The sequence below is a fragment of the Vulpes vulpes genome, chromosome 11 (genome assembly GCF_048418805.1).
Source record: "Vulpes vulpes isolate BD-2025 chromosome 11, VulVul3, whole genome shotgun sequence".
Taxonomy (NCBI): Eukaryota; Metazoa; Chordata; class Mammalia; order Carnivora; family Canidae; genus Vulpes; species Vulpes vulpes.
Window position 1 is genome coordinate 75890645 of NC_132790.1, and position 13034 is coordinate 75903678.

A 13034-nucleotide genomic window follows, 5' to 3' on the forward strand; every position below is an offset into this window, starting at 1 on the left:
TCAGATCTCTTCTTAAATATCACCTTGTTAGGTCTTCTCTGAGTACATTATCTAAAATAATCTTGCTCTTTTCTCTACTTCCAGCCTCTCTTATTTCCTTTACCTTGCTTTACTTATCTCTGAAACACTTAATAGCACCTGAGGTAGTGTATATTTATTTACTTTTATTTATGATCCTTTTAACACCCTCTTTAGAATATAGATTTCATGAAGGTAGGAACTTTGCTTTATTTTCTGTGGACTATCTAGCTTGGGACTATGTTTTGTTGAGTGAATGAATGAATGAATGAATGAATGGTTAAATAAAGGGAAGAGAGTTCTAGGCAGAGGTGAAAGGCATTGGTGTGTTTGAGGAACTGAAGGTACTTGAATTTGAGGTGGATGTGGTAAATGATCTCTTTCCCTTTAGTCTCAGAGGCCATTATATGTAGTTTTGCCAGTCAGGCCAAAGACATTAGACTTATACTTTGTCCTGAGATATCATGGATGCCGCTCATTGTCTTCCCCACTGAAAATCTAAAAGTGTGGTCAGATTAGCATTTTAGAAAGTCTGGTTTGCTGAAGATGAATGAATTAGAGAGAGGCAAGACACTAGGCATGGTAACCAGTCTAGGGCATGATGATGATGACCTGAACTAGACTAGTTACCTAGACATGGAAAAATGGACAAATTAAAGAAATATACAATATTTAGGAAGCAGGCCTCAGTAATTGAGTGTGAGCAAGAATGGTACAAAATAATTGCCATGGCCAGCTGCATGTGTGGAGATGTAGTATTCAGAGATCAGGCACAGGTTTGGTGGTACAGGGTTTAGATAACTGGGTTCAAATTGTTTCTGGGTTGTTGAGTTACTTTCTCAGGGCTTTAGTAACACAATCCCGAAAACAGGAGGCTTAAAACCGTAGAAATTTATTGCCACAGTTCTAGAGGCTCAAAGTCCAAACTCAAGATGTTGGCAGACCGTGCTCTCTCAGACTGCTCTAGAGGGGAGTTCTTTCTTGCCTCTTTTGGCTTCTGGTGTTTGCCAGCAGTCTTCAGTGTTCTTTGTCTTATAGATACATCATTCCCATTAGATGGCCATGTTTCCTCTGTGTTTCTTCAGGTAATCTTCCCTCTCTGAGTGTCTGTTTCTGTGTCCAAATCTCCACTTTTTATAAAGACACCAGTCATATTGAATTAGGACCTACCTTAATGACCTCGTTTTAACTTGATTTCCTCTATCAAGACCCTATTTCCAAATAAGGTCACATTCTGTGCTGTGAGATTTAGGACTTCAACATATCTTTCATTGATGAGAGAATTTCACTGAAAAATTAATAGAACTTGATGAATTAATGTAGGGTAGGAGGTCAGGAAAGGCACAGCAAAGGTAAATCTTGAGTTTCCCTGCTTACCTGAGAGAATGCTGGTACCATTGGAAGACAGTTTCCAAGCAAGGTGAGAGTGGAGGGAAATGAATTTTGTTGTAAACCTGCTGATTTGGAATTGTATGCAATAGCTTTGTTCATGATAGTCAGAATTCAGGGGAGAGATTTGCATCTGGATAATTTGTTATGAGATAGTTGGGTTCTCTGAGGGAGAGAAGATAGAGGGAGGAGAGCTAAGTCTAAAAAGGAAGCTGAAGAGAAAAGGTTACTTTGTTGAAGTGGATGCCTTCATCCATTATAGAAAAAAAGTGTCTTATGAGGGGATTTATCCCTTTACTCCAAATGTCAGTTCTAGTAATGTCTGGATAGTGGATTTACTAGCTGAAGTGGTCGCTGCATGAACAGAAGTAGAGTTACCAGTTCCTGACAGCTGCGAGTCAGCCTCTGGGCATCTTGCTAAATTTTCAAATATAATTATACAGTAGACTTCCTTTAACAAATTCCGTGTTCCCAGCTATAATTATAACTGCTTTTCTTGCCTGTAGCCTGTTCTTTGTCTTACTACTGCCCTCCTTATCTCCCCCTGCTGGTTAGAATTATCCTCTGGTCATTTGGGATCTGATAAAAGATGAAGTGGTTTACTGCAGTTTTCTTTCTCCAAAGCATAGATTTACCAGTGCTAGCCAATTTCCTTTCTCCATTCCAGTCTAAAATACATTTCCACTAATACAAAGTAGTGTTTTAAAGCATAAACTAGCAATATCCTATATTAAAGTAATTTTTATTTTGAAATAATATGGAAATAGAAATTTAAGTACCTTGTAAGCTCTCTATGCAACTGTCAGAAAATGACCACCATGACTTAACCAGTACTCCTAGCAATAGTCAAGAGACTTTCAAATAAAATCTTGCTCATGGCCATGCTTTAGACCGAGGTTTTTTTTTGTTTTGTTTTGTTTTGTTTGTTTGTTTTTAATATATTAAGGTTTGCAACCAGAAATGAAGTCAACATAAATCTTACAACTATGATCCTGCAATAGTTTCCAGGACTCATCATGGCAGTAATTTGTAAGATTAGAAATATGAGTGGGATTTCCTGTTTTCTCATCTATTTTTATCACCTAGATATCCATTATGAAAATAAATCACTTTAAAAAATGACTTGATATCCTTTACAAATATATTGTAGTTTTGGGGTGATAAACTTCAAAAATGTTATTTCCATGTCATTTAGATTATATTCTAAGTCATTTTAACGTCTTTTCTTAAGAAATAACTAAAACGAATGGATTTCTGAATGTGCAGAGGAAGAGGTATGCTTGAACTCTTAGCCTGCAGTGGATGTAATCCAGAAGGAATTATGGACCATTGTTATGTATTGTTCATCACCGAGTTATTTACTAAAAAACACTTAGAGTATTTGCTATATGTCACTGTGTTAATTGTAAGTTTACTAGGGTTTTCGTTTGAAGAACTCGATTTAAAGGGGTATGCTTATAATGGTCGAATATACTTGGTAATACACAGTAGTGTATTCAATTGCCTATTAAAATAATTCTGTGTATAATAGGGTAGCTTATTATTTTTTTTTATAGGGTAGCTTTAGATTTAAAAAGTAGAACTTCTCTTACACAATAATTGGTTGACACTTTTTGACCTCAATGTAAGATTGCAGTATTTGATGAACAAACAAGAAGAATAAAGTTTTGGTAAATAAGGCATTTTTTTTTTGAAATGTTTAGAAATAAGCTTGAAGCCTTTTAGCATTAGATTGATGGGTTTTCCTTTTGTGAAAGATAAGTGAATAAGGTTATATTTCATGTTTGCAGATCCTAATCCTGTCATAGAAATAAAAGAGTCTTGAAAGGTGGTGCTTTGTAATTCACCATTCTAAGAAATCTCTCTTTACCACTGTAATTTTATGCTCATGTGGTGAGATTTCAGGTTGAGGAATGAGATTAGACTTTCAGGGGCAGAATATTTGCTGTCCTCATTGTTTTGGTTCTGAAGGAATGCTTACCCCTTAGCCTCAAATGTGCTGTGGTATTAGCTACTTTAAAATAGATTGCTCAAGACTCTTTATTTGGAAAACCTTAAATATGCATCATGATGCATTACTTGCAATAAAAAATGAGGCTACAATTATATAAAACAAAACACTACAGCTGCTGACAGATGTCATTAACAACTTACTCAGATACAGATCCTTCAAAGAGGAACTGCTAGACATCTAATTTGGGGAGTTAAGGTCATTATAGCTCAAGATGAAATACTGTTGTCCATTATACTTACTGTTTTTGGTTTGGGTTTTTTGTTTTTGTTTTTGTTTTTTTGTTTTTGATGGTTTATTGAGACCTTGGTATTTGATATAAACAACTGTCTTCTGAATTATAATTAATAAACGTGGAAGGACTCCAGGTAATAGCAAACTACCATGAAGCAAGCAGCATAATAGTAGTTTTTGTAGGCAGGATCTATCAATGAATGTCAAAAAAAAAAAGGGTGAAAGTTTGAGGAGAAACAATATTTGCATAATCTAAAAGTATTTCTCCAAGATGTTCAATAATCGCAAAGGGAAAAATAGTAACTATGCAGTGGAGAAAGCTGGCAGACACTAAGTGATCTAGGCTGGCATCACCAATAAGAAGACATGCTAATATCTGATAAGAGGGCACAGCATTGTTTTACATAATATTATTGCCAAAAATGTACATAATCTCAGTCTAATCCTAGAAAAAACATTAGACAAACCCACATTGAGGCATGTTTTAAAAAATAATCAGTATTTTTCAAAAGTATCATTGTCACGAAAGATAAGGAATTATTACAGATTGGTGAAGACTATGTGATAGCTAAAGGCAGTGTAGGATCTTGGATAGGATCCTGGAATAGAAAAAAGTTGGGAAAAACAAAATAGAAGAAAGAAAAGAGCATTAGTGGACAGCTGGAAAACTTTTGAGTAATTTAGTTAGTATAGAACCGATGTTAATTTTATGTTTTAATACCGTAGTGTAGTTATGGATGTTAACGTTAGGGGAACCTATGTTAACAGTATGTGGGAACTCTACTGTTCTTACAAGCATAAAATTCTATAAGCATAAAATTATTTCAGAGTAAAACATTTTAAACCCATTCTTCTGGAATTCTGCTGTAGTGCTCTCTGCACATCCTGTGAAGCTGTAAAGGTGCTCCTGTCTTTGGTTGTTTTGTCTTTAAGTGAACTCTACACCCAATATGGGGCTTGAACTCATGACCCTGAGATCATGAGTCACATACTCTACCAGCTGAGCCAGCCAGGTGCCCTGTGAAGTGTCTTTGGTTTTAAAAATAAGTATCTTGGATAAAAATCAGGGTGGACTCTTGTAACAAACTGGGCTCAGTACTATGTTGCTGACCATCATTTGTCATCTCATTTCCTGTAATTTTTAATAACAATTGTAGAGATACTCAGGTTGTATAAATTGTATGAGGATGTTAATTGGTTTCTGCTATAGTCATTGGACTAGTATATGAGAGAATTTGAAGATTAGAAGTACGTGATATCCAAAAGTGACATTGAAAATGATCCCAGGGGCACTTGGGTGGCTCGGTGGTTGAACGTCTGCCTTTGGCTCAGGTTGTGATCTCTGGAATCGAGTCCTGGGATCACATTCCTGGGCCATGTTTCCTGGGATAGAGTCCTATATCAGGCTCTCCATACGGAGCCTGCTTCTCCCTCTGCCTATGTCTCTCTCTATGTGTCTCTCATGAATAAATAAATAAAATCTTAAAAAAAAAATAGTGATCCTGGAATCCCAGGATGGAGCCCACATCAGGCTTCCTGCTCAGTAGGGAGTCTGCTTCTCCATCTCCCTTTACCCCTTCCCCTGCTCGTGCTCTCGTGTGCGCGCGCTCTCTCTCTCTCAAATAACTAACTAAATAAATAAGTAATTTATTAAGATTTTATTTATTTATTCATGAGAGACACACACACACAGAGGCAGAGACACAGATAGAGGGAGAAGCAGGTAGGCTCCATGCAGGGAGCCCGATGTTGGACTTGATCCCGGGACTCCAGGATCACACCTTGGGCTGAAGGCAGGAGCTAAACTGCTGAGCCACCCAGGGATCCCCATGACTAAATCTTTTTAAAAAGTGAACAAATAGGTATCTGGGGGAGATGTTCATAATGATTTTATAATAATAATAATAATATAATAATAATAATAATAGTCATGTTTCCAAGATGTAAAATAAAAGTTTATAGTGTTCTAAAAGTTTGTCCTTTTTTTAAAAAAAATTATTTATTTTTTTAATTTATTTATGATAGTCACAGAGAGAGAGAGAGAGAGAGAGAGAGAGAGAGGCAGAGACATAGGCAGAGGGAGAAGCAGGCTCCATGCACCGGGAGCCCGATGTGGGATTCGATCCCGGGTCTCCAGGATCGCGCCCTGGGCCAAAGGCAGACGCCAAACCACTGCGCCACCCAGGGATCCCAAGTTTGTCCTTTTTTATACAAACCATACTTTAGATGGGTTTCAGCTATGAAGTTAGAACTCTATGGGAGGAAGTGGACTATGGAATTAATTTTCTGTTTTATTTTGTTAAGTACATAGCAAGTCACCTGTCATCCATTTACATTAGAGTCACATAATAGTCTTTCTAAATAAAAATTTATAATACCACCATCTATATATGGAAAACCACTAGTTACACAGAGAAGTTTTATGCCTACTGTTGGCAGATAGCACTACCAAACTAAACTTATTGAGGTCAGGGACTCTGTTACTTTTAAAAAGTTTTTTCCATGTAGAATAGTGCCTGGCTATAAGTAAATAATGAATGAATGAATGAATGAATGAATGAATACTGAAAATTATGTAAGGTAGAGTTTCATAATAACTGTAAAATTCACATGTCTATAGTAATGCAGCTTTAGGGTTGAACATTTAGAATCCATGCCATCAAAATGTCAATTTTTTTGAGAATTAACTCTTTTCTACAAATCTGTACTTGCTATTAAGGGCATCTCCTATTTAATATTTGGTAATTTACTGATGCTCTGAACATTTCCATACCTGGGTTTGTTTCTTTGTATTTCAGTGGACTCCGGTGATGGCAGGGCACACATAGCCCCCAGAAAGTTCCATGGAGGGTTGATAATTGTTGAGAAGTTGAAATTAGGGAGTAGAGAGTGAAGAATTCTGTTTCTGGGATATAATTGTTAGCAATCTTGTAAAATGTACTCTAACCAGAAAATATTTCCAAAATATAGTTATGAGTATTATGTACCTCAGAAGGAGAATTTAATGGCATGCCAGTGTGTGTCATTAGTCAACTTTAAAAACCCCTTTGGAGTAATGCATATGAATATATTTACTGAAATACGTGTACTGAAATTACTAGCTTCTGCTTTGTTAAAAAACTGCTCATTTTACCTTGTTAAAATAGTTTGTTTATACATACCTCATCAAACTTTTTTGATACAAAGGTATATTTTTAAGATGTCATGTTTTTGCTGGCTTAATAATTGATTCCTCTTCTCCCTGTCATGGTATGTTATGTTCCTCCTAGTCAGTGCTTCTTTTCAAAATCATTTGTAGAAGGTAATGAATCTGCTTTAAAAAGTAGATTTGGTTAGCCTATTTTAAACTCTATGGGGAAGTAGCCATGCACACTTGGGTGGAGGGATAAGGAAAGGTTAATTTTTTCCACACTTAAGAATTACTGGATGTCCATAGGAAACTAAAATTGCTTAAAGTCTCATTTTATCTTTTGCTTTTTGTGTCTAAAGTAACCATTAATACTGAATGGAAGAAAGTATTTGTCATTTTAATTTATTTTCAGTGAGGAATATAGGCTTTATTTAAGATATGTGATTTTAATGTTACAGTTCATTTTGGTTTAAAATCTAGGGCAGATTGGAAAGTTGATGGGGGGGCGGTGGTTTGGGTCCTGTGTCTGCCAGATACTGTCTTTGTGATCTTGAGCAAGTCAGTATGTCTTTCTGAGTATCTTTTTTCTCATCTATAAAATCTTGAAATTAAGAATAACTCTCTACCTTACAGGGTTTGTGAGGATTACATCAACTAAACATGATAATATATATGATTATATCTAGCACCAGGACAGGTTGCCTAACTTTATTTCAAATCTACTGTGAACAGTTGCCTCCTAGAAATATGCTAAGCACTGTTCCTAGAACACAGTGGTCATGCTCAGTTAATTGCTCTAATTTTCTGATGAGAAAATGCCCATGAAAGGGTGTTGTGAGTTTGTAGCATTGGAAAAATATGAATATAAAAAAATTTAGATGTTAAAACATGGTTAACCAAATTAATGCAGTTTTATAGGATTTTTATATAACAAACCTAAAACCTATACAAACTAATTCATTGAGGTCTTACTCAGTAATTAATAATACCTAATTTTGTACCAATAAAAAAAGCAATACTATATAATACTATTTACAAGCAACAGATTTTGGGCTATTTCAAATCATTTCTTTTTATTCTTCTTTTGCTGGGGGAAAAAAGTCATTAGTCTGCATTTATAATCAGGACTAGCTTCCTGTAAAATTATTTATTTTAACTTTTTATTTATAGATTTTGAAATTTACAATTCTAAATACAGCAATAGTAAGGCACTGCATTTTTGCAGGAAACAAAAAGCACAATTAACATAAAGTCAGAGCCAGCCACAAATAAAATATTCCAGCAAACTGTGTAAGGAAAAAAAATGCTCTGGGAAGCAGATGCCAAGAAATATTGCAAAGGTGGCCTTATTACATTGGAAGGAAAAGAATACAGAAGGATTGGTAGTAATAGTAGTAGGAAAAGGAGGGAAAGAGAGAGAAGGGGAGGAACGGGTAAGGAATGTAGGTAACAAATAATAAGTGAATGAGCATTAAGTAGTAGATACAGTTCTAAGCATTTTATGCAGATTATCTCATTTAATCTTCCCACCTACTTTAGGAGTTACATCCCTGCTTTACAGATGACATTGCTGAGGCTCAGAGAATGTTAAGTAATTTCCCCTAAAACCTTATAGCTAGGATTCAAACCCAGGCTTTTTGGCCCTGGAAGTAATGTTCTTAACCACAGTGCATACTGCATAACCACCATCAACACAAAATGTAGATGATGCACAAAATGTAGTTGGTGTGTTTTTGTGGATAATTTTTTTTTTTTTAATAGCACAGTGGGGAGGGGCAGAGGGAGAGGGAGAGAGAGAGAGTCCCAAGCAGAGTCTACGCTGAGCATGGAGCCTGATGGTGGGGCTTGATCTCAAGACTGTAAGATCAGGACCTGGGTGGAAACCAGGAGTCAGATGCTCAACGGACTGTACCACCCAGGCACCCCTGTGGATAATTTTTTGATAGTGTCATTGGATTCCCTTGGACTGGAGGTATTGATTTGTCCCTTTAAAAAAGTAATTGGTTACTTGATAGGACCCTTGTTCTCAAAAATATTAACCCACTTGAAAATACGTCAGTGGTAAGACCTTAATTGTCTTCCTAGATGGATTTTTTTAAAACATTCCTTCATGGTGGCATAAAGCATAATACATAGGATAATTTCATTTGCATACTTTTTAAAAAAAGATTTTATTTATTTGTTTGAGCAAGAGAGAACAGAAGCAGGGGGAGCTGCAGAGGGAGAGGAAGAAACAGGCTGTCCGCTGAGCAGGGAACCTGATGTGGGGCAAATCCCAGGACCCTGAGATCACGACCTGAGTGAAGGCAGATGCATAACCTGCTGAGCCACCCAGGTGTACCTCTTATTTACATACTCTTAATAATTGTTAAGTAATAGATGGAAGCATAGGAATGGTAAAATATAGTGTGGGATTGTACCGCTTACTCAGGGATTGTGTGTGGATTTTTGTACTTCTGGAAGACTACCCTGCAGCTTCTGTGAGTTTTTCATTTCTTTAAAAGAAGTTCATGTAGTGGGTATCTGAGTGGCTTAGACAGTTAAACATCTGCCTTGGGCTCAGGTTGTGATCCCAGGCTCTTGAGATTGAACCCCGCATCCAGGCTCCTTGCTCAGCTGGCAGACCACTTCTGCCTGCCGCTTCTCCTGCTTATGCTCTCTCTCTGTCAAAATAAATAAATAAAATCTTAAAAAAAAAAAAAAAAAGAATCTCACATAGTAAGTAGGGGCTTAATATGTAATTGATTACATTATTGTAGGCATAGAAATAATGAAACTCCCATAGTTCTTTGAGAAAAAAATATATCAAAATATTTCCTTTATGTTTTACAAAAGCACAATGAATATTTGCTTTAAAGAGAAACATCATTTTTAACTTGGACCGTGGTGGAATCAAATGAACAATAGCTTTTAATGGCTAACACCTGTTCTTTTTTTAATTGTAAAAATTCTTAAAAAGGTATTGTGACTTATTTTATTTTTAGACATTTTCTTTCTTTTGTCTTCAAATTTTTATAGTTCTCTTTCTCACAGCATTGTCCTGTTCAGCCCTAAGATCTAAATTTTACATTTGCCAAATTTTAAAAGAAGTTCATTAAGAGGAAATTTTGGATAGAATGTTTTGGCAGATCTGAGATTCCCTACCAAAATTTAAAAAGATCCTTGAGGAAATTTTTAATTATTTTCCTTAATTCAGTTAACTAATTCTGACATTTTCTTTTAAATCAATTTTTAAAAAATGATAAATTATCTACCTTAACTACACCAAATGGCACCTGATATAGTAAGAAAGTTCTAATTGTATAAGGTCCAAGGGAGTCAGGAGATATACTTGTAGAAATGTGGGATTTGGCATTTATGTTATTGTATGGATTCAGCAATCCCCCATACTTCTGTACCTTATATCCCCTGTATTATACGTCTCTGAGCTACCTCACCTTGGTCAAGTAGAGGGCTGTTTATATAACTTTGCTCTCAGTAGAGGGTGGAGTTGACTAAAGCAGGGATAGCAGTTACGTAGCTTCAGTGTATCCTCTTTGCTGTGTTTATTGCAGACATCAGCTCATGGCATACTTCCTTGCTTAGCCATAAAGCAGTTTCATAGTTTTCTCAGCTTCAGTGAGCTCTTACTGTCTTACAGAGTTTCCATGTGAGGAAACTTACCTGCTGTTGGTGGAATAGAATTTAGGATGATTATCAGAAGTTCTGTATGGGGGATCCCTGGGTGGCTCAGCGATTTCTCGCCTGCCTTTGGCCCAGGGCGCGATCCTGGAGTCCCGGGATCGAGTCCCGCATCAGGCTCCCTGCATGGAGCCTGCTTCTCCCTCTGCCTGTGTCTCTGCCTCTCTCTCTCTCTCTCTCTCTCTCTATCATAAATAAATAAAAATAAAATTAAGAAAAAGTTCTGTATGTACCTTTTTCTTTCATGTTTAACAGTTCAGTAGCCATTTAAGTGTATTTAAAGACACTTGAATTTAGCACAACAAAGTTGATCCCCATGTCCCCCAATATATTTTTAATGAAGTATTCTATCAGGAAACCTTTTTTAGATACTATTACAGTTCATTTTTGGAGAAATCTCCTCGGATAAATATATACTGAAGTTATCTTTGGAAGGGATTAGGAATAGGTTGTGTCTTGCAATCTAAATCCAATGCATTGATAAGGTTGATGTATTAGTTTGGATTCTCTAGAGAAACATAATCAGTAAAGAGTGTATGTTGGGGGGTGATGAGGAGAGGGAGATTTTAAGGAATTGGGCTTATGTGATTGTAGAGGCTAGCAAGTCCAAAATCTGCAGGGTAGGCCAGTAGGCAAGAGCTGGTATTGCTGTTTAAATCCAAAGGCTCTCTGATGGCAGAATTACCTCTTCTGCAGGGAGAATCAGTTCTTTCTTTCTTTCTTTCTTTCTTTCTTTCTTTCTTTCTTTCTTTCTTTCTTTCTTTCCTTTTATTTTCCTTTCTTTTCTTTCTTTCATTAGGCTTTTACTTGATGAGAGCTACCCATATATTAAGGGGGATAATCTGCTCACATTCAAAGTCTGTTGATTTAAATGTTAATCTCATCTAAAAAGTACACAGAAACATCTAGAATGTTTGACTGTGACCTAGCCAAGTTGACACATAAAGTTAACTGTCAAAATTGAGAAAAGACTGATTCATTCATGATCACGGAGTACCTATTATGAGCCAGGTTCTATACTTGATGTTGGAGGATCTCAGCAGATTTAAAAAGAAAAAAATTGAGCAGATGATTTTTTTTCTTTTCAACTAATTTCAGATATTTGTAATTAGTCATGCTAATACTAAGTCCAAAAAAAATGCTTCTTAAAAAATATGTTATGGGGGAGATACAGTCCATGCTTAGTCAGCCAATAATTTAAGGATTAGAGTAAGAATTTTGGAATGGAGCACTGGTCTTCATCCTGGCTACATATTTGAAATGTATGAATGCTGGATCCCACTCTAGACTGATTTAATCAGGATTGCTGTGGCTGAGGTCTGGACATCAGTGTTTCCTAAAGCATTTCTGGGTGATTCTAAGGTATAGCCAAGGGTAGAGAAACACTATACAATGCAGTTATTAACTGTTAATCTTTCTACATAAAAGGATATATGTCTCTGCATTTCAAAACCCAGGTGAATCATAGTATTAAATATCTGGTCTCTTAGAGAAAGGAACTTGTTCTGAAGACCTGTAATTTCTCTTCTTTAGCTCTGATCTCTATCTCATTTCCACAAAGCTAATGTCTTCCTGTCTTTTGAGGACATTTCCTCATCCTTAAAGTTTTTCCTGCATGTAGCAGTTAATGATAATAATAATAAAATAATATATATATTTTTAATATTTTATTTATTTATTCATGAGAGACACACAGAGAGAGGTAGAGACATAGGCAGAGGGAGAAGCAGGCTCCTCATGGGGAGCCTAATGTTGGACTCAATCCCAGGATCCTGGGATCACAACCTGAGCTGAAGCAGGTGCTCAGTGGTTGAGCCACCCAGGTGCCCCATCATATATTCTTTTTACATATTATTTGTTTGCCACTAAATAAATTTAGTTCTACAATGATGATATGATACTGTATAATAATATTTTAGTAGTGATTTAACACTTTCTCTAGTGTGGTTTACCATTCATCTCATTTATTCTTTTATTTTTATTTTTAAAAGATTTATGTATTTATTTGAGAGAGAGAGCACACAAGACAGTACCATGCAGTCGGTAGGGGAAAAAGGAGAGGGAGAGAGTCTTCAGCAGACTCTGCACTGAGCACAGAGCTCACTACTGGGCTTAGTCTCACGACCCTGAGATCACAACCCGAGCTGAAACCAAGAGTCAAATGCTTAATCCACTGCACCACCCAGGTACACTGACCATCCATCTCATTTAATCCCCACAACAGTCCTGAGACCAGGAAGGAATTGAGTACTTATCCTACATTCCAGAAGTGAAGCTTTAAGCTTCACTTGATTGTCTATATAATACTCAACAACAATCCTGTCATATAACTATTATTGTCTCACTTCACACATGAGGAGACTAAAGTTTGGAGGAAACGCTTTAGTAAATTTCCTAGTCTTGTCATTTATAAACATCAGAACTAGACCTCAAAACCAAGTCCTCTGACTTAAAGTCCTGGACCCTTTCTTCTGTATTTATAGACTTTTTTTCTAAGCTTTCATGATAAACAGGAGCCTTGTTTTATGCATTGGTGTATGTCATATGAACTTATGCATAGAAGTTGCTTAA

The 13034-nt window shown here is 36.3% G+C and overlaps 1 protein-coding gene and 1 non-coding gene across 31 annotated transcripts in view; one reads left to right on the plus strand and one right to left on the minus strand.

Annotated features, from left to right (window-relative positions):
* The window catches only part of TBC1D5 (TBC1 domain family member 5), a 529331-nt gene that overhangs the window by 75921 nt on the left and 440376 nt on the right, over positions 1-13034 (plus strand). The gene's annotated exons all lie outside the window — the stretch shown is intronic.
* On the minus strand, positions 4595-4667 carry TRNAM-CAU (transfer RNA methionine (anticodon CAU)). Its single transcript has one exon. It is a non-coding gene; the product is annotated as a tRNA-Met (tRNA).